General features: G+C 37.9%; 1 protein-coding gene across 3 annotated transcripts in view; it reads right to left on the bottom strand.

Annotated features, from left to right (window-relative positions):
* Positions 1-25,829, bottom strand: part of MLIP (muscular LMNA interacting protein) — a 131,505-nt gene that overhangs the window by 63,461 nt on the left and 42,215 nt on the right. The window lies entirely within an intron of this gene.

Below are 25,829 nucleotides of genomic sequence, written 5' to 3' on the forward strand. Positions count from 1 at the left end.
AAATTCTGTTTTCTGATTTAAAACTATGGAGTACATTGATTTTCCTTTGTTATACCATCTGATGTAAACCTTATGGCTGTTAACTGTCTTTTCAATGAACTCTAATATTCAGAGGCTTGAACTGTATTGAATCCTACAGGAAAACAGGATTATTGCTTTGGCTCTTTTTTTTGTTTTGCTTGCTTGTTTAAAGTGAAACAGATTGAAGAGCTATGACTCTCATTATGCTTCTTTGTAATTTGCATCCATAAGTAAATAGCAGTTGTGGAACAGAGTGGAATTATGGTTTACATTACTTGATCATCTTGTGGCTGGAATATTAAAAATTTCCAGTTCTAAAAAACTCCAAGCAAATATTAGTTACTTCCACTAACAGCTGCCTGCTGGAGTGCTCAGGCAAAACAGAGGCAGGTTACTTGTACAAACGCTGTCAACTGCTCTTTCCTCAAGAGTTTGGAAGAACTCTGCTCTCTCAGACACATCCAGCTGTGAAGCTACAAGGTGCTCTCCTACTTTTACTTCCCCCTCCATTTCACACAAGTGACCAAGCACTGGAATATATAATGCATGGCCTGAATCAACAGCAAAAGAGTGACAGCTAAATGATCCACCATGCCAGGAGTTCAGGTTGTTATTTTATGTGAAGGCGAAACAACAGCTCTGTCTTTCTTTTAGACACTAAGGTGCCTGAGTCTGATCATTGCTTTTTATAAAATAACAACACAATTTTTAAATATTATTAGCCAGCACATTAAACACTTAGTCCTTGCTCCTGATAAAAGTCAGCAGAGTACCATTAGTACTCAAGGACGTACTCACTAGCGAGCAGCTGCCAGTCCCTACAATACTGCCAGGGGTGCAGACTCCACCCAAGCACCTGCTGCTCCCTAAGGTGCCTTCAAGGTGCACGATTACACACACACAGACAGGAGCACCCATCACATTAGCATTAGTGCTTTCTGTACAGCTGACACAATTCACGGCAGTCTTACACAGTACCTGGGTCTACACTAAAATCAGCTAGAGATGGCCTTTGCTTTCCTGAAGACCTGTAGTTTTGCTTTCATATTCTCTCTCTAATAAGGAAGTGCAGCTGATGAATTTGGCTGCTTTGGTTGTCTTTAATAACATTTTTTCCCCCTCTACCTCACTCTCTAGTCATGCTCTTGTTTTGACACTTGATAACAGCTGTTCTGTATCAGTGGGCATTCTTGAGACAGAAGGGAAAATATTCCTTCTAAAAGAAAAAGGAAGAGAGGGAATAAGTGTGCAAATAGTAAGCCCAAACACAAACAGATTTATGGCAAATTCCAATCAAATGTGGCAGCATTGCTAAACTCCCACTATTTTATCTGCATATTTTTAATGAGAAAATACAAACAAGAAATCAGACTAGAGGCTCCAGGCTGTTGCATAGTAATAGAGAGATCTTGCTATCACCTAATTTTGTATTGTGTCTTACTCTGCACTTCCAATTTTATTGCTTTGGTATTAAAGAACACACAAAGAAATCTTTTCTGTATTTGGCCTAAAGATATTGTGGAAATAATCACCAAAATTGCTTGCAAGCTAAAACTATGATTGGAAAATACATAAAAATGGGCAAACAAGACTATTTTTTTCAGGTGGGAGATGCCATTAAATCATGGTTTTGTTTATGTTCCCCTAGTGTATATTATTTTCTTAGAGTTTAGAAAGCATACACAAGCAAATACAATTACTGCATTTCAGACAGTTTTAAGTTGCTAGATACTGCATGAAGCAGTGACAGGACTGTGTTCCTCTTAGTTTCACTCATAGCAATTGAGAAACAGGAACTTCTAGCTGGTAAAACTGGTCATGCAATCTAAGCTGCTCCACAGAAACCTAGACAAGTAACTATCAGGTGACTAGCCAGAAAATACAAACATTGCCACTGGGGGAAAACAAAAGAGAAATATTTCTTGGTTAGAACTATTTTTAAGTGGTTATTTTAGAGATTAAAAAAAAAAAAAAAAGAAAAAAGAAAAAATACTTTGACATTTTAAAATTTAAATTTTAATTGAACAATGTAAAGCAGGAGGAACTGTCACATACTACTTTCTTTTTTAAGGTAAAGAAAAGATTTTTGCACCTTTTGTCATATCTCATTTACCATCTCTCTCTCTGGCTGATGTTTCTAACCTTGAAGAACTGAAAAGAAATGAACAGGCTGGGCTTCCAGCATTTCATTACATCTACTAATAGCCACTCTGATACTTAGAGGTAAACAACAAAGAAAGAAGCTTACAATTCAAATATATGTAAAAACATACATGAAACTTCTTATCATCTTTTCTCCAAAATTGGTTCCAACAGCAGAAGTCATTCAATGCCATACATTCCCTGCTACTGGAATTCACTTGAATCAATACAGTTACAGCGGCAGAAAAATACCAAATGTGACATCTATTGAATTCAATACTAAGGAATTCTGTTTTATGTTATGTAATCAACCTTATGCACATGAAATAACTGATTGTTTTTAATTGCAGCCTTCATGTTAGTTAGTGCTTTGAAGAATACAAATTATAGAGTTTAATATAAATAACCTTTGAATATCCATTGGTGTCTATCGGCGGCTGCATAATATACTGCCAAAAAGCTTCAAAACAAAAACCTTATTCTAGATGACTTCCACGAGCTCCTATGTCATCAATTTACAAACAGGTTTGTTGCATAATTAATACCATCAATTTACATCTGCCCTGGGGATAGTAACTTAAATTATATTAATTATTGTTTTCATTACCACAGCTTCTGTAGTCCTTACTTGTAGAGCCCATTTTTAATGTCTTGGTTACCTTGTGAACACAAACTAACACTTCCATTTAATCTCTCATATGCTCTATATGCATTCAGCATACTGCCTATTTTGTAATTTAAATTGAGGTCCCATTGTCAATGATTGCTTCTCAGGATTTCCTTCTGGAATACAGATTGCTAAAGTGAAATTCAATATGCTGGTTCACGTTACCACTTCTTCCACTGATTTGTTAATGTAAGTCATTCCATTAATAAAAAAACACCCTGAGAAAACCTCATTCCTGAAACATCTAGCTCTTCCTTTGAAGATATTTATTTGTTTAAAAAACAGAAAAGTAAATTATGAGTAAATAATAGCAAAATAACAAGTGGGTACATCATGACGTAGAACCGTGTTGACTGAAGCACTGTTTTGGTCAGAGCACAAATTCACATGCTCACGATTCCTGAGTGATAAATATAGCTCTGACACTCAGAGAGAGCACAGCTAACATCATTCACCCAGCCAGAGAGGGGGGCCATCCAAAAACACAGCCTGAGTTCTGTAATCTCTCCTTAAACTCCTTTTCTATGTTCAGACTCAAGTCAAACCACAAACAGATATTGTCTCCTCCTCGAGACAGAGAAAAGCTAGTCAGATGGAATTATCAGTTAATGAGATGTAAGAATCTTCAGCCTATCTTCATATCCTGACTTATTATAGCTATCACAGTAACCTAATATGGATTAGCTCTTTATTGTGTAACATGAGCTCCGGCTTTTCTAAAACCTTTTACAAACAGCAGCAGATGATCATCTGAACACCAACTTTCTCTCTGTGAAATTTCAGAGGAAAAAGCTAAACCCATTCCAAAAATCCAGGCTGAAATTACAGTCAAGATGAAGTTTGTGCCAAAATTCCCAAGGACAACTGTGGTCCAGAAGCTTCCCCCGGCCCTATGATGTTTCCATTTTATCACCTTCAGCAAATAATTTCTGCTTCTTTCAATACATCAACACACACTCAAATGCAGACAAGTATCTTTTGAAAATGAATGTGTGATATGTGTAAAGCACTAGAAAGAGCAAATTAATAATGTAGGGTATGCCCAGCCACTGTAACATTAAAAAATTTTAATCTATTATTCAAAATGCAAGAGCTCATTCAGATGAAGTGGTTTTTTTCAAACATCATTTTAATTAGCTCTTCAGCCCAGCAGACTTTACACAACTGTAATTGCTCTTTGATACTGCTCTATACATATGTAGCTAAATTTAATGAAAAGTAAGTAAAGATAACCTTTAATTTCCTCCTTTTGTTAAGGGCAAGTAAAAGACTTTCCCTGTTATGCTTACTTGACTTAATTATATGCAGTGTGACTAAATGGTCATAGTATGTCAGACCCTAAGATGACGTGGGCCTTTAAATCATGTTTATAGTATCACTGACACCCTTAAACCTCTTATTTGCTTCCAGTCTCCTAAATCTCCTAAGAAGCAACATCTCCCAAGTTAAAACACTCTGTTGTAACATCTCAAGCTGCTCTAGTCCATCACCCATGCACAAAACCACAGCTAGGTGAGGTGGTCCCATACCCAGACTGCCTCCAGCTTCTCCCTCAGCAGATAGTCACCCCTTCCTTCTGGCTGTCCTGTGTTCATTTTGCTGTGTGGATCAACTAGAAATTAAGCTGAAATATTGTTGCTGATTTTTCACTAGTGTGGCCAGGCTTGCCATCTGGTCTTCCATAGAAGGCAGTCAAGGACTGACAAAAGTAGACTGAAGAAGTTTGAAGGCTGATTGCAAAAGAAAATTAAAAAAAAAAAAAAAACAAATGAAAACAAAAAAGTGATGCTGTCTAACATGCACATGGACTGCTTATCAAATATTATTATATTATTCGTGGTCAGAAGACTCCTTAGGAAATGGGAAATTTCATATCAAATCCAATGCCTGTAGATAAAGAAAAATATCTGCATCAAAACTAGAGTCCTTACAAGGTTATAGTACTTATGCCTTCATATGCAGAACATCCATACTAGAACATTAACAGATAGTTTTACATCTGATGTACATAATATATCCTTATTCAATGTCATGATACCTCTGCCCAACAAAAAAGGCTGCACACTGCTTAGTCACATTAGTATAGCAGTGAGGCAAAACAGACCCCAGTTTTCCAGTCCGTTTTTGAACAGCTCTGTCTTGATTACTCAGTGAGAAATTGAAAGCTAGAATTTATTCTTTTTCCTGCAAGAGTTTCTTGCAATTTCAGCTCTGTAAGAGTCCCAAAATGCTGCTGTCACCCTCACAGCAACCTTGAAGCACATTCTCATTAATCTATATGACATAATTCCACTCATAGTTTTTTTCCCAAAAGCTGACCTATCAATAAGCAGGCGTAGTTCTCAAACCAAGCACTGGGAGGATAAATAAATCCCTACTTACATCTGTCAGAGCTGAGACATCAGTCTTGTGGGATGATGCTAGCAAGGAAATTCAATTTTACAGTATCACACACCAGCTATTTGCCTTTTGGTGTCCCAAAATGTCTGAGTGGTTGAGGGCCAGGGGGATTTCACCCAGAGCAGCTCCCTCTCCACAGAGCTGAGGCTCACATGCGGTGAGGTTCCACCACCACACACTGAGCACTGCCAATCCTGCCACAGGAGAATCTAGCCCACATGGTGCTGCCACCACAGGTGAGCATCTCCACAGTTCTCCTTTCCAAAACACATTGCAGAGCAAGTTTGGTAACACACCAGTGACACTAGTCCAAGCAACACATTTAGGAAGCAGGTGGTGCCCAGCATCACAGCTGTGCTTGCACGTATCCCTGCACGTCTCACAGAATGACAGAATGTTCTGAGTTGGAAGGGACCCATAAGGATCAACGAGTCCAACTCTTAAGTGAGTGGCCCATACACGGATTGAACCCACAGCCTTGGCATTATTAGCATATGCTTTAGCCAATTGAGCTAATCTCCTAACAGACCATTAATTTTGTACAATGGATTAACTTCAGAGTGACTGCAGAAAAAGGATGGATGTGTGCTGATACTACATGTCCAGCTATCATAGCTTGAAGGCTGTTGAAAAAGACCAAGGGATTTAAAAAGATGCTTCCAAAAGTACAAGCACGAGATAATAGCAGAAGCCTTGAAAGTGCAAGTGTGGAATAGGAGCCCTAGGGCTACAAGCACGAATCATTAATAATAAGTTGTTACTCACTACAGGAATGCAACCTTGTGTGCTGGTATTAAGGATAACAGAGCAGGCAAAGAACCAGTATCTGGCATACATGAAACATAGCAAACACCATCAAATTCAGATATAAAATTTGCCGGCTGATGAAGAAGGAACAAGTAAACTGTTATTAAAGACAGAAAAGTAGCTTCAAGTGGGCCCAAACCACGAGGTACATAAGCCCCACCATCAACATCATCCACCTGCCTGCAAAGAACTGGAGATGCTGACACCTTCCATAACAATGCATAGAAAATAAAAGTGGTAGAAATGAGAAAGTTGTCTAGGTTGCTGTCATCTGTGTGATCATTGGGAATGAGCTGCAATATAGGGCCATTTTGACTTGAAGTGTGAGGATGTCTGTACCTGGACTACATCATAATAACAAACCCCATGTATGTGAGGGTTTGTGTGCACTTGAGTGAACAGTACAATGAGGAGGTGCTAAGAGACAACAGGTTGAAGAGTACACAGAAGTCTTTCCCAAATGGATAAACTCAGGAGATGTGGCCCAGTTGAATACACAATAAATGATAAATTCAGAATGCCAAGCACCAGCCCAAGACCACCAGGACACACTGGAATCAGCAATGAACAAGTTGAACACCATCCAAGAAGGCTGTATCTGCTGTACAGACAAATACTGCACAATTACATGTACAGGTCACTCTCTCAGAAGCCAAAGGCATAGTAGTAAAGTCTTCTGCTTCTGCACTAAGGACTGTCCTGCCAGCTGTGGCTCCAGCTGGATATGAGTTAGTGCATGAGGGTTTGAGAAAGCTGCTTGAGAACCAAACACACCCTGTGAAAAATTATCTGCTTTAATAACAACAGCCTCATTCTCTTAATGACAATATCTTGAACAGTAAAAGGGTTCAGATAAATGTTGTTTGTGAGAAGTGCTTCCTTCCACTTGTTCCCGTCAGTGAAAAGGGAATTAACAACATTGTAACTCTGTGATAAGACTGCTAATTTTTCAATTACAGTAACTACAAATTTTTGCATTTCTATATGTCTCTCTAGCTTGCATAAGTTGCACGAGGTATCTGGTCTTTCACCACACCCTTGAGGTTTGGCAGTGATCTGGATGGAGCAGATGACATTGAGCATTTCCCACCTGTTCAGGGTTTCTGCTCAGTTTTGAAGCACTGTCTTGCTGCTTTTTTTAGATGCAATCAAAGGAGGACTGGTACAGCCTCACCTTAGCAGCTGAGTTACAGTTCAAACTTCTCCAGGTTAACAGTTGTGTGTGAAATCCCTGATGGACTCTTTTGAGGATATGCTGGATATCAGGGCTCTCAGTGCTTCAGGGCAAACCTGCTGTTAGCAAGAGCACTTTAGCAATATTTTGGCAAACACAACATCATTCGTTTCACAACAGCATTTTCTCTGTGTTTCCCCAGGTATAACTATCCAAAACACTTCAACACTGTGTGAACACTCCAGTCATTCAAGTCTGACAGGAATAAATGAACAACCACGGCCCTCCACACCCTGGTCTCCTGCTAATTGTAGCACTTACTTTAAGAAAAATTGTCCTCAAACCCAAAGGACTACAGCTTCAGGTTAAAAATTCATTCTCACTGCCAGCACTTTCAGCAAAGAAAACTCTTTTCCAGGAGAGGATACAAGACAGTTTCCAACACTCCCCACTCAGAGACTGCAGCTACCTCTGTGAGACTTGAATGTGCCCATTCCCATGCCCCAGGTTAACAGCTCCTGTCATCACCTCCTGCCCCTGCTACAACCAACCAGCTCCACCTGCTCTCATCAGAACACCAAAATGCAGTGAGATGCTCACACACATCCTCCAGTACTACATGCATGTCTTCACCGACAGCTGCCTCCTCATTTTGATTTTCTGATTTCCTAAAAGTTTCCTTTTCCTCTAATTTTCCTCTTTTATTACTGCTGTCAGTTGTCAGCTAAACAATGTTAAAAGTACATTTAATTTTTTGATGGCTTTTTCAGTTTTGTTTATTAGAATATTTTCTTTTCTGAAAACTGTAAAAATTAAGGGGTTTTGAGTTAAAATGTTTGGGACAAGTTTTGTTTAATTGGAAAGTAACTTTTCATTTAAAAATAATTGATCTGGCAGGAGGAAAGTAAAGGCTGATGTGATTTGCTTTTGGCAGCACAGATTCTATAAAGTTCTCTCCCGTGTTTGGACTCCTCTATTACTATTATTTTAAAATAAGAATGACATTTTCAATAGATATCTTCTTTCCCAAACTGCTACAACTTGTGTCTGGGCACTTGTACTGCTGAGGAACTATATTTTTGGAGCAGGGATCAAAAGAATATTAAGAAAGAGTTGTGTTAAATTTTCAAAAGGCCATACAGCTGCCACCCACATACCAATGACAGATAATAGCACATCTTTCATGCTTTGGAGTTATCTCACTAAATTATCATGGCATATTCTCAAATATGTTTTTCAAGATTCTAAAAGCCATCTGGCCTCCGGATTTAACAAGTTTTTTTTATCAGTCAGGAAAAGGTATTTTGAAAAAAGAAAAGCAATGCTGTCACATTTGTCACAGGCAAATTTAAACCTTAGTCTTTATCTACTCATATATTACCAGACTGAGGGCTTCTAGTTAATCTGCCATCATTTTTTTTTCTGCTGTCATTCCAGCAGACAGCAGTGAAGGTCTTGTAATACCAGCTAGCCCATATTCCTCAGCTCCTTTCCATAAAGAAGAGAACAGAGCTCTCATTGATGGTACATTAGGGATACTCAGAGTACTTTGGAAGTACCAGCTGCTAAATTTTTAGCTTTTAAACAAACCACACATAGGGGAAGGCAGTTAGTATTTTAATCTCTAAGAAATGGATTATTTCATCCTGTATTATCAGCAATAGGTTTCCCATCAAAAGCTGCACTCTTTACAGTCATCTGTGCCAGGCATTTAACAAATAATCAATACAAGCTCATCTACAAGCATTCTTACCTGTCCCCTACTAACAAAACTCAGTGGGCTGATAATTCAGATCCCTCCTTCTGCAGACTGCTGCCTGTAGTATGTAGAGCACAGTTGGAAGATAAATAAAAATTGAACACTAAAGGAGCAGCAACAAAATGTCTGTGATAAAACTGAAGAAGAGGTCATATTTTCCTCTTCTCAGCAAGGATTTTCAGAGGTCCTTTTAATGAGCTATTTTCTGAGTAGGTCTGTGTGGGCCCAGAAGAATGCTGGCTACAAAGAGTAATTATTCTGGCACTCAGCTACTAGCAAACAATAAGGTAAAGCTGAATGGCTGTTGGCTTCTTCTGCACATTCACAGGAGGGCATGATAATAAACTTAGAATCTTGTTTTCTTCTCTGTGCTAATCACTAAAAAGCATCTGTCTTTAAACATTTAACTTGAGCTTTCCCAGATACCATGAATACTGCATGTTTACCACTGCTAGGGTCATTTTCATATTACTTTATTTGTTGGAAAGAATAGCTACGCTTGTTCCAATTAAATAATTTTATTTTTACTTATTAAATAATTTTATATTATATATATACAAACTTTTTCTCATTAAAAAAATTCTTAGTTTTCCACTTTGGCATAATAATCCACTAAATACAGTCATGTACCATTCCTCGGATATTTTAGAGTGTAGGAGAAAGAATAGAAGAACTGTAGGAGAACAGCAGACAGTACATTTTGCACCAAGAACAAGCATAATTTCTTTAGCCAACAAATCTGGATAGTGAGAAAACACTTCATGACCAAGTATGCTACTAATGTCCCGCTTCTCAAGAAGAGTCTTCCAAATTTAAGCAAAACCCTGTCAATGTTAGAAAGAATACTTTAGAGTTTCAATTGAAAATGTGTAAATAACACTCTTTCCATAGATGCTATGAACTAACCAAAAGGATCACATGATCAAAGGATTATAAAAAAGGGGAGGGGAGTTAATTGAAATTAACAAAAATCTACACGCTGTCATTTACTTACTACTGAGATTTTATTCAGAAGTTCCCAATATAAGAATACAGGTGACAATGCAATGGAAAACACTTTTGCATGTAGTAAGAAAGAATGTAGCTTCAGTACTTGACTCCTATGTATTTGTACTGTCATGTTGCATCTTCGTTCTAAGAAAGTGGAGGAAGGCATGCATGTAATAACCATATCTTGAGATTAAAGAAGCAATTGAATTAATTTTTTGACAGAACTACAACATCAGAGATTTTGTAAATATTTTTATCACCTTAAAATAGTTCAAACCCTGTATTTCCTACAATACCCCATAAACTCAGTAGAGTCAGTAATTCCAGTATATTCCATACAGATTCTTAAACCACCCTCACCACCAGGGAGAACTCATTACCCTCAAGATGGGCATTAAGTGACATTCCAGACATACATTACATGGGATGGATTCTGTCTCTCCTCCTGTAAAGGAGGATTTTGATGATTTTATGAGTGTTCATAAGTCAAGATTCTCTTGTGCTGTGTTTTCTGTTAGCTAAAGACACATGCCCTCTTCTTCAGACTCTAGGTTTTAGAGTCCAACATTTTGTAGCCATTCAAAGAGACCTTTGCTCCTTTTGCCTTAGTGGCAGATGACTCTGCAGTCTCCTAAAAGCAGATTCAGTGAAATCATTGCTTGCTTACTGTAGTGCTCTAAAATGCCTGGATTGAGGAGAATCCTGCAAGATTTCAGAAGAATTTTTTTTTTTTATCACTTTGGACCATTTTTTCTTAAAGTTACTTGAAATAAGTCAAATTTTTCCCCAAGAACTGAGTGAAAATGAGTATGATTCTGAGTTTCTGAACTTGGTCTTACCTTTGAAAAGGGAAGAAATATCTTTTGGATGAAGATTGAAATTGAAATTCAAATTAAATAAAATAGGAGGTTAATATAAAGTTCTTAAAAATGAAAGCATTTCAGTTATCAGTTTGTTAGAGATATCAGTCATAGTTTTAATTTTCAAGAGCAGGGATCATTAAACCAGACATCAAATATACACCCTTCATTTGAATTCAACAGGAAAGACCCTGTAACACACGCATTCCTTTTTCATCCAGTGTTTTGACAAGTTAGAAGATTTACAGATAATAAATAGATTTGAACTTAATAAAAGTCCTTGTTCTGCATCAGCAAATGACTCTTGCAAGTATTTTTTATCCCAGAGATTATATGTCCTCTGAACAATATTAAGAAATGACAAGCATTTTTAATAAAGCTCTCCTGTCTGCCTGCACAAGGCATCATGCAATCTGTGAAAGGGTCATAATCAATGTCTTCTGAACAGCTTAATTGGTTTACATAACACAGAAGCAAATCTAGTTGCAAATTAAAAAAAAAAAATTAAAAACCCTGAAACTCTAGGCCATGTATCAAGAACATCCTAACGGCAATGTATTGGCACTCAAATAAAATTTTAATTATGAACACTTTTCACTAAATCTTCAGGTTATTTTAAAATATTCTTAACTCAGTTTTTACAAAAAGGCACTGCTGTACTGTTTATGTCAAATTCTTTTCCATAGTGTTAGACTTTATGTTCCTACTGACTACAGATCTTTCTTCAGGAAAAAAGCGATGAGGAGCTCAGTCTTGCCAAGGCTATCTAGCTGAGGTTTGGATTACAGCAGAGACTACAGGTCAAGGGGACAGCTCCGGTGTCCGAGGAAAGCAAAAGGCAGATGTACCCACAGGCCCAGTCCTCTCCCCTGGAACACCCATTCTCTGACATTTAAAGCAAGTGAAATCAGTGATATGTATCCTCATGTATCCATGCAGTATTTGTCTCTCAGCTCCAGTCTTTGACTTTGCATCTGCTCTGCCTATTAGGTCTTGCTTATTAACTAGGCAGAAATTGGTGTGGAGAAAAGAGTTTGACAGTTAAGGTAATTAATCAAGCTATTTTTGGAAGTAACTTAAAAGCCTCCTTGTACCAAGAAATTACTTTTTCTCTGCTTTCCAATAAAGATTCTTTTAGAAAATGACCAAATATACTAGCAGATGATAAAATTCCATTAATTTAAAAGGTTGCCTTTAATTTCAGTAGAAGTCAGATGCTGTGTTTTGTTGCATGTTGCCTCAACAGACTCTATATTGCCATTGTACATAGGAAATCCCATCTCCTCTGCAGTTCTGTGGTGGACCAGGAATTTTTCATTTAAGTATTTTCTTCCACATTAAAAAAGTCAGTTTTCTTGAACAAAACCTTTTAACAGAACATTTTTGGTTTTATTCCCTTTTTATCTGGAAGGTGCCTTGAATACAGGATGGAATGATTAGTGGAAGCACCAGAATGGAGAGCCAAACTGCTTTTGAATATGTCTCTCTTTGAATGACATGACGGAAAATTACCCCAAGTTTTCTACAGTGCTGATCAATAGCCCAGCTACCAGACTCCTTCTCAGATGTGTTTTTCAGCATGAGCTTTGAAAGAGGCCTTCCACCATTAGCATTAGAAAGCAGATTGCCAGAGGTTGAAGCTTTCTTTCAGATAAAGCCTTTTTCTAGTCAGAAATGTCAGACCCAGTTACTGAATGTTATAATGGTGTTACAACCTTCCGGAGTCAGGAAAGCATTTGACCCAAAAATCCTGATGCTAAGGCCCTGGAAGAAGGACTTGAGGAGCAAGCAAGGAGCTTTAGGCAACTGTGAAATGATAGGTCTTGTTCTGCAGCACCCACTGGAACCTGTCTTTTGCCTGCAAGCAGCCAAGAGCCACTGCAGCACCTAATGGTCACAAACAAGCCAGAAGGCTGCAGGTGAAGGATCTGCATGTCTGATCTGTCATCAGCCTTTATTCTTCTCCCAAAACAATGAGAAATGCACATGGGCACAGATTTGAAGCAATTGGCAGGCATTTTTGTTTGGCTCCTCACTAATACTAAATAAACACAAGATTTAAGGCTGCACTGACCCATAGCCGTTCCTGGCAAAATTCAACAGCAAAAAAGGCTTATAGAGAGGATCTGTGCTACAAAAACAAAATCAGGTCTGCTTAAGAACTCCTTGTCTGCTACACAGGATACAAACTATTTCTTGTCATTGCATTTTCACTCCAGTTTACTAGAACCTCAAATATTCAATAGAGCATTCAGGATTAAGAGGCTTTGGCATGCTTTCTGTAGAAACTGCATGTCTTTGTGCGTGTGTGTGTTCATAAAATGAAAGACAGGAGAATGCCATGTGGGTGGAGGTGAAGTGTCAAGAATTTGGGATTTGCTTTTGCAAATAGCTAGGTCAGCAGTCTATATACTTGTCCTATTAAAATACACAAGGCCTTGCTCACATGAAACTCTAGAGTTCTTAATGGAAATTTTTTTAATGAAAAAATTTAGATTTGAGCAAGATTTTATGATGTTTTTGAGATCGCATCGGAACAAAAATAAAATAGACTTTCATACATTTGCACCTGCTACTTAAAAATACACTTTAGTCTTCATGGAATAATGAAAGGCACAGTTCCATAAGAATTATGCTGTATCACGTCAGAAGAACAAATTCTAAATTATCAGCTTGTTTCAACCCTAATTACCCATGGGGCACAATTCAGAAGTTGTTTTCTCATCCAAACTTAGTTTATCTCTCTTGGAGCATGTGCACATGATTGCAAGACTATTTTAAAAGGTTATTATCTGTCAGTGGAGGTACAGATAGTGAACTAACCATCTATGGACTGCTGGACACCCACAACTGAAAAATAAAAAAAACCTACTGTGGTGCAAATAGATTTATTTAAATAGCCTACTATTACTTCTTCCCTGGGGAGCACGAGAATGGGCCTCTGCTAACAGGGGATAACTCGTTTGAATGTGTTAGTCGAGCATTTGCAGTCATGTGGCCTTTTATACCTGGTAAAACAAGCCTGAAACAAGCATGAAAAACTCTTTTACAGGATTTCTTACTCAGCAACATTGAATCCTACATCACTTCTAAGATATTTATCTTTTTTTTATTATTATTCTTTGCTGGTTTTCACCCCTTTAAAACAGCTGTACACAAATACACACTTAGAAAGTATATTCTGGGAAAGAATTTTTATACATTGTATCCGTCATTGCAACTGATCAGTAGGATAAACCCTCCAGTAAATCTTCGCGTTTCTTCCCTGTTCAGATTGACTGCACACTTTTCCAGGAATCATAAAAATCTACTGACTAAATTGCCAAACACAACTTCTGAGAGCCTATGGAGAAATAGTTCAATGCAAAAGCTTTTTTATTATTATTAATGTTATAAAATTACAATAGAATTATTGAAAAATTAAATCTAAAATAAAGTAAAACAGAGGCATGATATCTTTGAAGAATATGCAAATAATGTAATTTACTCATATAGCAGCAAAGGAAGGTGCACAAAAAAGCCACCAAGAATTGGTTTGCTGTTAGATTTTGACATCAAATGTAAGAGAATATTTAAGGGGAAAAAAAGTTAAAATACTAGGTTAGTATAAGGTAACAAAGAGGGATTCATTTAACAAATACATAGAAATTCCACACAAAACATCCATATAAATACTTAATATTTAGGGCAATGCAGAAGCAGCTAAGGATTAGCTGTTGATCAGGACATGGAAATGAAAAGGACAATTTAGGTCCCCTGTGATGGCCCAGTGAATATTCAATTAGTTAAACAACATGAAAGACTTTCATTAGGAGAAACTCACTGACATACTCTGTGCCTAATGATGAAGTATGGTAATTGCCTCGCAAATGGAGAGATGTGAGCTCAGTTCATGACGCTGGCCCCTTTCTCACACTGTTCTCTAGGTGTCAGCTCTCAGACACAGCCTGCGACAGGACACCGGACAAGCCGGGACCCTGGCTGATCCAGGGTGGCAGTTTTTATAGCCTCATTCTCGTAAGAAACAGATACCTAGTTTAGAGGCCTAAATTTGGAAAGAGTCACAGCTGAGAATGCCGAGCAAGGCGAGCTGCTCCCCCGTGGCTCCGTGTCAGATCCTTACCGCTTTCAAGGGCCGGGGCTTGGGCTCTTTCCTAAAGTCGGCTTTTCCTGACAGCTCCCCGAGGCAGCTTCACGACTCCGGGGTCGTAACTTTCTTGGGTGATTACTACAGATAGATCGAAATTATCCCTTCCTAAGCTCCAGAGCTCGGGAGACCTGAGCCAGTCTGGGTCACCAGCCGTGCAAATACAGGCTAATTGTGTAACGTGTCACCTAATTTAATAAGCACAGCACAGCTCTGTGCTAACCAATGACTCATCCTCCCCACTAAAGTGGCTCCCATCCAGATGGTCACAGCATGGTGGTGCTCCTTTCCTTTAAACATGGCCCTCCAAGCTGTAGAGGGGGTGTGCATGTGTGCATGGACAAGAGACCGCACAGCACCTGCAGATTAGTGCTGCAAAGGCAACGCTGGACTAAGAGCCATTGTGGTCCCACTTCCCATGACTCACAGGTCCCAGCAAGCACCTCTCAGTTCTCACAAAAGATCTTTTCTGCCCAAATATGCACTGCTGAGCTGTTTGTGCTCTAGAGAAAACCCCACGCTTACTGTATCCTGCCATTGTACCTACACGGTGAAAATAAAATCCATGGCCAAATCAAATCCAGTGAGCTCTAGAGTGCTAAGTCTTCATGAACTTGTGCAAGTAAATGCCTCACAGCTCAGGTTCCCACCAGCCATTCAGAGTCCATGCCAGTTATATCACCCTAAAATTCCTGTACTTTGGAGGGTTATGCAATTTGCAGCATGTTGTTTTCCAGAGTAGCTCTGCTAGATCAGCCTAGTACTTTGATACCAGTCATTCACATTCAGAAGTTAGAAACCTCTAATCAACTTTAAATTGCAATCAAATGATAGGCACATTTTAAAGATACATCAATCATTATGTAAGTAATAGTACTAGTCCATGTTTAACAGAAAAAGTATGCTGTTCCAGACATCAAATTTTGATGGAAATACCAAAAATGGATTTGTATTCTGAAAGAAAAAATTCCTTGAATGACATTGAGTCAGTTCACTACTTGAATTGCTGGCAATGAAATTAATTGTATGGCAGTCTCTCATACGAAAATGTTACCTATAAGCTTTTCATATCCAAACCAATAAATGCTATCTTTGTCACTAGGAGAAAAAAACAGGCACAAAAATAAATACTGCCTTCTGAAGGAGATATTAAGGGCAATGCTAACGAGTAAACTGAAGCAATATACAATAATCTTACTCCTGCCAAGGAATGTCATGACAAAACCAACATGATATATATGTCAATACATGCCAATGTTATTTTAACATCAAATCAGAGTCCTAGGTCAATGTTTTGCGTAGCTGATGATAAAAGTGACACTGGTAATAGCAGTATTACTTACCGAGATGTGTTATGTCAGCTTGCTTCTGTTCCTGTCAACACTGAAAATGTATAGTGATAATGCACTACATATGCTACCCACCTCTCTGCCATCAGCAACCTAGCTTATGCCAAATCTTTCTAGAAACACTAATCAACATGCCTTGCTACAGACAGCTGAGATACCAAGGCTGTCTAACTTAGGATGCTGATGAATAAATAATAAACCTTCAAGCATTACAAGCAAGCTAAGATTCTGCCAAGGTAGATATTATAAAAGACTAAGAGTGATTGTAGTTGGATATTCTAATATCTTTTATATTATGAAAATACATCGTTTTTTAATACCACATATACCATCTAGTAAAAGAGTAATAGCAGTATAATAGAAATGTTTGATTACCTACAGAAGATTTTGAAATAATTTTACAGGTTTACTCCCAGTGAAGATTTTATTAAAGACCCTGGCACATACATATGCAAAAGATATGTTGCATTTTCCATTGTAAATAAAGGAGACAAAAAACCTTTTGCCCCATTATTTTAGCCTAACTACTGTTTTTCAGCTGTGACAGCCTTCATAAAATAAAAATACCCTTTAGAAACACTCATGACAGCAGCTTTTCTGTGCCCAAGTATCACCTTCAGGAAAGACTAATCCCTAAATCTCTAGCAACCTGGAACTAGTCCTTTGTAGCTCATACCTACTTGCACAGGCTCTGGTGAACACTGCCCACAGTGGTGGTAGCGGGTGCTCAGGTCATGGCCACCGAGCAGCGTGTCCATGGCTCACTGAGACCAAAGGGGGCCAATGTAGTGTTGTATCTGCCCAAACCAATTAATGGGTTCTGAGGTGGGGAGAGGTGGGATAGAAATTCTGGGACCAGAAGGGCCTTTGAGATTTTCATTGTTGACTTTGGTGAAGAAACGTCCTTAAATTTTGTCCAGAATACTTTAATGAAAATGTTTATGTGCGGTCAAATGTGTTGCTCTTACTTTCTCTATGAGAAAAGAAAGCACGGGGTGGACTTGGGTTATATTCTGTCATGGAAACCTAGTCTAATCCTGTGCTAGATCTTCCCAAAACATGAGACAGAAGTCTATACCATTAACAAGGCTAGAAATTATTACTGTGCAAAATTCAGAACTAAATGTAAAATAGGCATTATAGCTTACTCTTTATATGAGTCTCCAGAATAACAATCTTTTTGTTATCATTCTTTTTGACTTGAATATCCATCTCATTAAGCAAGACACATGACTGGGACTAAATTATTTGAAGAATCACTTATAAAAATGTTAACAATATTATTACTTCACAAAGTTGATGCTTTAAAAAGTTGAAATGCTGTCAACTTCGAAGATTTTTCCTCTTTGCTGTCCAAATTCAGGAACAGTATATCTTGTATGACTGGAAGTGCACCATAAATATTATAGATGGTCAGAAGTAATGTATTAGTTTGTCAGATTTTAAAATGGCTTCTAAACAACTAAAAAAATCTTATTTTTTGCATGAATTACATCAGTAATCTTTGTAGTAAGCACTATCTGAGACAGAAGGTTTTACATTTACAGTGATTAGCATAAGGTTAATCTCCATCAGTCAACTGCAACTGTAATGAAATACACTGACACCCCTTGAGCTTATGGTATGCAATTCTACAAAAGCAATTACATTTCTCTGCCTGTTATGGAAGCAAAGTGTTTTTTATATGAGCCAGCCAAGTTCATTTCTAGTGATAGAGAAAACCAATGGTATAAAGGCAATAGCCTCAGGGATCTGTCTGTCTGTTATTTCCAAAAAGAACCAATTTCATGCTTAAATGTACCTAAATATGTATAAGCATTACTGTACCTTGTTGAAACTTAATTCTCTAAAAGCATTCCCAAAAAACATACTGGATCCATGCAGTAAGTACCACAATGAAACACCATTTTAAATTAAACCAAATAAAATTAAACAATTAAAATTAACAAAGACATGGAACTGAGAAAAGGGAAAGCCAGTGATACCATATTCTTTAATACAGTCCTTGCAACATGCAGGCAAATCTTAAGCTATACCTCAAGCATGACAAAGAGAGTAGCAAATCGCTTTCTAACCACAAAATCACCATAATATTAGTTCCTTTGAGGTGGAGAATCTCTTAAGAAAAACAAACCTTTGTTCATTAACACAGGTCTGGGTTAAACCAGAGATCACCTAGTGATCACCTTCAGACTTTTTATCATCTATACTATCTGTTGATGCATAATTCCATATAAAACATTACATACCATACGGCTCCATTCCTGCTGCAGAGCAGTACTTTAGCATCACATAAACCATTGAAGGTCTCTTCTTTTTTCTTTAAAGCTGTCTAGATATGTTGGTAATAGTAAGCAAAACAAAAAAATCTGACACCACTGTGCCTATGAGAAAACATTACAGTAATGATGGAGCAAAGCTTATAAAGAGCTAAAAACTGTGCAGTAGTAAAGAAGGAATCCTGCAGCTTTGGGAAGGCATAAAAAGTGAAGTATCTGTGGAGGAATTCATTACAGAGGTAAAACTCATCTGAAGGTGTATTAAGGGACTGTGGGTTTCTTCTTCCGCTGATGTGAACTGCCACCACTCCTTGTATCTCCCTGTGGCTTCACTGGCCTGCACCACAGAACCCGTGGGGAAAAAAACAGAGCAGGAAAATATTTCAGCTGGGGATCAGGAAACATTTTCCCATGCCATCTAGCAAATATTCTTTCTATTACAGTCAGAAGAGGCTGGCAATATAGAGATGATTACAGTGCTAAACCGGTGCAGGTGTGTAATATAGGCAGTTGTTTTTCCTTTTCAAACAAGCTTTCTGAATAAAGTCTGCCTGAAGAAACTTAACCCCATGTATTCCCCAAACACCAGGCAACAGGCCATTCTTGCAAGAGGTAATGCTCACTCCCTCTTCGATTACACTGCTTTATATTCCAAAAATATTCAGCAGTTATGATTGCTTACTGCCCACCAATAGTTAAGGGACATTACTAATAGAGGGTGAGATTTGGGGGTTGGGATGCATCTTAAGGTTGGTTTAAAGAAATTATTCAAAGACTGTGTCTCCAGCATGCTGGAGGCACCCACATTCCCACGCCCCACTACAGTAGGATGTCTTTTAAAAGAGGACAACGATTTTTCTTTTCCCTTTCCCTTTGTATTAAATAGAAATTACCACCCCGTGGATCTCTGTTCTGTGAGGGGGACTCAGATCAAATTCATAAAATCAAAGGACTTATCAAAATAACTTCTGCTTTCTGCATTTGTGATAGACATATGGTTTCAGACCAGCACCAACACACTCAGAATAAACTGTAAAATGAAGTCATTGAAGCTGAAATGGATGTGGCTGGGAAATTTTCATATACAAAAGCCTTGAAAGCCCATGATTTGAAGGGAACTAAAAATTGCTTTTCCAGAATTTTGAATGAGATATTTGAATTATGTCTGAATCTTACTCTGGGTGGGAAAAGCTTTTCATCTCAGGTCCCAGAAAAGGAGACTTCTTCCTTGCTTTGCACTGTAGTAAGCTAGCTGTCAACTATAGTCAGAATGAGCCATTTAATATTTTGTCTTCAGCGATCTCTAGTCCAAGAATTGTGGTATAAATCTGGAAAATAAATAGGAAGAGACCAGATTTGTTTTAGACAAAATGGACTGAAAATAAAGTACATGCCATAATATTGCACTGTCTCTTGGACTAATCTACATGCCAGAATATTGGACTGCTCTGTCTCAGTGCTGATATGTTACCTTCTCTCAAGATTTACAGTATCTTTAGAGCAGTGGGCTTGGTGGTGGGAAGGCAAACGAAACTTAAGGTGTCTTCCAAGACATCCCTCTGGGTCTGTAGATTAAGCAAATAATTTGCAAAAGCAGGGTGGGGCCCCATAACAAAAATAAGGCAGCCAGCTCCATGGTCTCATGCATGTTGGGGGTCAAGTGGAGGTACAGAATCTTCTAGAGAGCCTGGAATAACTTCACATCAAGTTTCAGTAAAACTGATTTTTTTTTTTTTTTAGTAAATTTTGACCAAAGCAGACTGGGGCTAACATTTTTATATATTATTTATTTCCACTTCATATTACTTAACTTCAGTTAAGCCAGCTTGATTTGCAGAGGCTGTAATCCAGTGAGCAATGTGACTGAGAGAAAGAGCAGCTCCCTTTCCAGCTCTTCTCCAGCCCAACTCCTTGTCTGCAAGTGATGTTCTTTGTCTCCTTGGTTCAACTGTCCAGACTTTTGCTTTACCTCAGGCAATGTAGAATTTCTCCCTGGAGAATTAAGTTTTAGGCTATTTTGTACAAAACAGCCTAAGAAAAAATAATTTAAAAAAAAATACTGCCAATGACTTCTGATTTCATTCCAGTAAGTGCAAGCACAAAGGAAATTAGGTTAATCTGACACCAGGTGCAATGAGGCAGAGTCTCTGGTTCAGTTACACAGGTACTAAGTGGGTTCACCTGCTATGGGTACCATGGTCAGTATCTTTGATAAATATCATGGATTTCATTTCTGTCTGTGTCACTTTGTGTCTATAGGCACATATATATCACACTTCAGCTTACCCTTGCAAAAAACAGGGTTTTTTTCTTTTTTGTTATTGAGTACATCACTCTTGGTGATGCAGCACAGCTTGGTTATGTGTATTAATAAGGTTTATCAGGTGAGATATAACCCTCTCTCTTCCCACAAATGTCCTTCTTTGTTTGTAGACAGTGTCCTTTGTAAAGTTACTCTTGTTTAAATGAGAAAAGTTCATTTGTCTGTAAAGATTTTATATTGCAAGGCACTTTTTTTCCTAGAACTGAATTTTTCTGCACTATGATTTTTAACAGAAATGGAAAACTAGATGAGAACAATCAACTGGCTCATCTGTTGCTATAATTCCAGTTAATTCTTGAAAGAATTTTTGCAGAGTTCCTGCATAATTTTACTGCTTTTATTCATAGTCCACAGAGTATATACACTCTGGAATTAAGCAAATTTCAAGCAATGGAAGTGGGAGATTTCCACATATTTCTGACCTGCACTTTCATGACAAAGGCATAAAAAAGTTCCCTGCAGTCCAAGTGAAGCTTTCATTGATTATTTGAAGGCAGATACACTGACTGTATCTGTGATGATTAGTGAATGCATACTAGTTAAATAATTACCTTCTCTTTTTGACAAATTAATACTGGGTGAAAAGCATTTAAGTATATGTAAATCATCCCATGAGTAGATTTTTCCCCCCACATTTCTAATTCTACTTTTCCAAAACACAATGGAGTTGCTAAGGAAAATACAGATAATTACTTTTATCACACAGCCAATTTTTTTCTGCAGGTGTGATTGCCCTCTCTCAGGGCACATGATGTCCCTTCACAATTTTTTCTTTCCTGACTAGTAACTAAATCATAGAGACCATCCTGAATTCACAAACACATCAAGGAGAGTAGTCTTCCAGGACTATTCTCTTTGACAATTCAGTAAAGGAATCTACAAGCTTTGTGGGTCAATCCCACTGCAGTGGGGAAGTCTAAATGGCAACATTTCCTAAAAGGAAGGAGTTATGGTTATCACAACCTGGAAACTGCTGTACTTAAATTCACATAATTAACAGTACAAATTGAATGCTCTCCTAATCATTTAGTCCTTTACTGTTCAAGTGAGAAACAGGAGGACAGCCTTGTTAGCTTGCCCAATGTATCAGAAAGAATAAATAGGGTGTAGTAGAATATTAAAAGAGGTTGTGGGGAAAAATAGCTTCAGAAAACATGAAAAAAAGACAAGAGTGTGTAAGATAATAAATGCCTGACATACTTAACATGCTGAAAATACTCTTTCAGACTGGAATCCTCTCTGCTATCAATCAAAACCAGTGGTTCTTAAAATAGCCTAACCCTTTCCACAGGAGTAGGAATGTCAACAGCTGTTTCTTGGGACTGTGCCCAGAATTCAGTCTACATTTTCTCTGCATTTTCACTTGTGTATGTCTTGAACTTCACAGCTAAAATTTTGGTCTGCCTACTGATACCCCTGTTCCACATCTAATATAACTCTGAGCAATGAATTAAATAAATTGAAAGACAAAAAAATAGCATTGCAATAATATGAAAAGCCAAAGTTTCTGCAAACTTAAATGGACATTTCCTGTACAGACAGTTAAGGAAACATAAATATTTACCAAATCTACGCGTGAGCTTGTTCAAGGCTCTGTTATTGTCAAAGGGGAGAGAATAGGCACTTTTTAGAGAACAAGACATTTCACCATAAGATAGGCATCTAAACTATATCAGAGAATAATGCCTAAGAAGTCCCTAATTCCTTCCCTGACTGCAACAGGAGCTTAGATAACCTCTTCAGATGTAAATGCAGCTATCTAAATTCAGGAGAGATGAATCACGGCCTGTTGATTAGCCCTGTTACCTAAAATAAGAACTTCTAAATTTCTGATTTTAGGGAATGAAAATCAAGTAATTGAAGCAAAATCAGATTCTGAAATAGTAGGAAAAAACCTGGGATCTACCCACTCTCACCTCTTCAATTATTCCTGAAGACTAGCACGTAAAATATTGAAATCTTCTATAGGCCTCAAACATCTAGAGCCTGCCTTTCACATCCAAAGTTCATAGCAGAGATCTTGAATAAATTTTAAAGGGTACTCTGATATTTTCTTTACAATTTCTGTATTGAAATATCATGCTGGCATTTTTGTGGGAATGAATGCTGGAATGCCAGAACAATCAAGAAATAGTTCTGAAGGTCTTTTAGGGTTTGTTTTTTTTAAGAAAGAATAGTGCTAGAATGGCAGAAAACACAACTAGGAACTAAATGCCATTTGCTATTAGTTACTGAAACTGCAAAACCAGGGTAAGCCAAATGCTAGAGGTTCTTGAAGCTTACTTTTTGGCTCAGTCTAGAATTGTTTATGTCTTTGAATAAATTTTTCTCTCATATTTTCCTACTGGAAAATGGTTAAAATCAAAATACAATTTCCAATTACCTAGTGGAATCAAACTCTATGGATTTGGCATCAGGATCAGGAAAGAGCTGACATCAGAAGGGCAACATCAATTGAAAGGCAACATGTTTGTGCCAGCATTCGGTATGGCAGCAACAGATTCCTCAGCCATCAGGGAGATCAAATTTTTGGAATGGATTTAAGACGGCAAGCTCTCAACTAAAGGCATACCACCAAGGCACTTGCAAGCTGAGGCTCACGATCTCCCAGGTACAGAGACCAGCTCTCCTCTTCCCTTGGCCCTGGGATCATCTCTTATTCTTCAAACCATTGCACCCCATGTGCTTGTGAGGATAACATTTACCTGCCACCTTGCTTTAGTTAGAGGAGCAAAGGGATTTTTTCACACTGCCTTGCTTTTTTTGTGTGTTCTCTTTTCCTTCCTTTTGCTAGCTGTCAAATAGACACAAGATAGCACTAATCAAAATGCTCTGGGTGACCTTTGAAGAGACATTGTGCTGGGAGCCCTCTTTACAATCTAAATGAAACACATCATCCAAGGAATGGGCTCTCTTGAGGTTATAGACAATTTCACAAAAAAGTGGGCACATCATGATGTCAGGCTTTAAGAAAAACCCCTGCTTTAAGAGTATTCACGGGATAAAATTTCCTTGCCATTTCTTTCTGTACTGCAAAAGCACATTAACTAGTGCCCAAAGGGTCTAGCTACCACCTGCCCAGAGAATGTCTGAGGAAGGACAGCAAGTAAAATGCATTTTATCAGTCTATTATATGGTGAATGATTTCATAAAGCATCTGTTTCAGAATGCATATATAAATATAAAGTATATTTCTTCTTCTGTAGCGAATGACCTCCCCAAAAGCAACATTCATCTGACCAAATGCAAAGGTGTCCAGAACAGAAATCCACATCTAAGTCACATTCTCTTTACATGCAATACAGAGGAATTGGCACTTCTTAGATGCAGCCCATCCTACTCAAAGATAAATGTTTAATATGGATCAGATTAATCATAGTCTTGGGTTTTTTAACTGATATTTTAAAAATCAGATTACTCTCACTCAGATGTACATGATAGACATCTCAAAGAGGGGATATGATGACTGTCTAAGTAACATTAGTTGGACCATTCACGCACAAGATTCCCTGTAAATATGAGCCAGTGGGTACCTAGAGCAAGACTATGCCTACCATAATATTGTATAGAAAAACAGATCTCTATAAAGCTAAAATTCTACTCCAGTGTCATGGATTCTTGGTATAAGAACAAAATTGCCATGAGGCACCACATGAATTTATCATACAAACAAAAGTGGCAGTTCATGTAACAGATAGTTATTATGAAACTTGCTGCATCAGGAAGTTCCAGATGCCAAAAAGAAAAACAGATCAAAACCCAAGAAAATACATCCACGGTGAACAGATCCACTTATTTACCCTAAGCTCAGGGAAAACAGAAAGGCACAGGAATATCTGTCCTTTTCACTGTGCCTTTTTTCCCATAAGCATGAACTGCAGGTAACAGTCAAGGACAGGACACTGAGCTAGAGGGACTGGACCTCCCATTCAGTCTTGTTGTCTGAGCTCATATTGCCAACACTGTTCTTACAGCAGTGAGCCAAGCAAGGAATATTATAATCCTCTCTCACTCATACCATTTTTTTCCAGGATTAAAAAATGCAGGTTAAGCCTCAGTTTTACATCAGGAAGCACCCAACACAAAAAAAATGCAAGCCACCACCTTACCTGCTTGCACAATATTACTTCAAAACATTTGTGCTTGGTCATTTTTAATCATATTAATGTATTAAACATACACTCTTTCAGAAGAGATATTTACTGATGAGGAGAGTTAGTGCTGGAGCCAAACACCTACTTGATATTATCCATTCTGTTAGTCATCAATGTGACTCAGCAGCAGTGGTCTCATCTTCCACCCTTTTGGGCAAAGTTGAAAAATTCCTAAGAATAGCAGCAGAATATGACTGCAGAATGTTTTTTCTGTGGAACTCAAATCTTAGACTGTAACTAATGCTGATAATTGAATTTTTACCTCCATCTTTTTAGGAGAGAACACAAACGGTAAGAGATAAGGTTGTTTTTATAATGTTTCTTTCTTTCAATGCTACATTGACCCTGTACCTTTTTTTAGGGCAGTGAAACACCAAACCATGGCTCAAAACCCTCTTCTTAAACACCTTAACTATTTTCTGAAGAATCAGACACATGGGGATTTCCCAATAATATTTTGGAGCTCAGTAGTGAACTATTATTGCAACACAAAATATGCTCTGACCTGTTTGTGGTAAGAAATAGTTTACATATGACATTCTTTTTCTTTCTATCCAAACATCCTATTTTCCTTTTAAATTAGCCATCAGGCTAACTACTGTATTTCAGCAGTCACTGCTGCTATGCATTACCAAATATGAACTCTTATGCCAAGATGAAGGAGACACATATCCTTTATATTAAATACATCTCCTACATGTCTGAAAGAAGCATGTTAGAGAAGAAAAACTGTCATATTATGCTAAGTCAATTTCTT

Source organism: Aphelocoma coerulescens, chromosome 3, assembly GCF_041296385.1.
Source record: "Aphelocoma coerulescens isolate FSJ_1873_10779 chromosome 3, UR_Acoe_1.0, whole genome shotgun sequence".
NCBI lineage: Eukaryota > Metazoa > Chordata > Aves > Passeriformes > Corvidae > Aphelocoma > Aphelocoma coerulescens.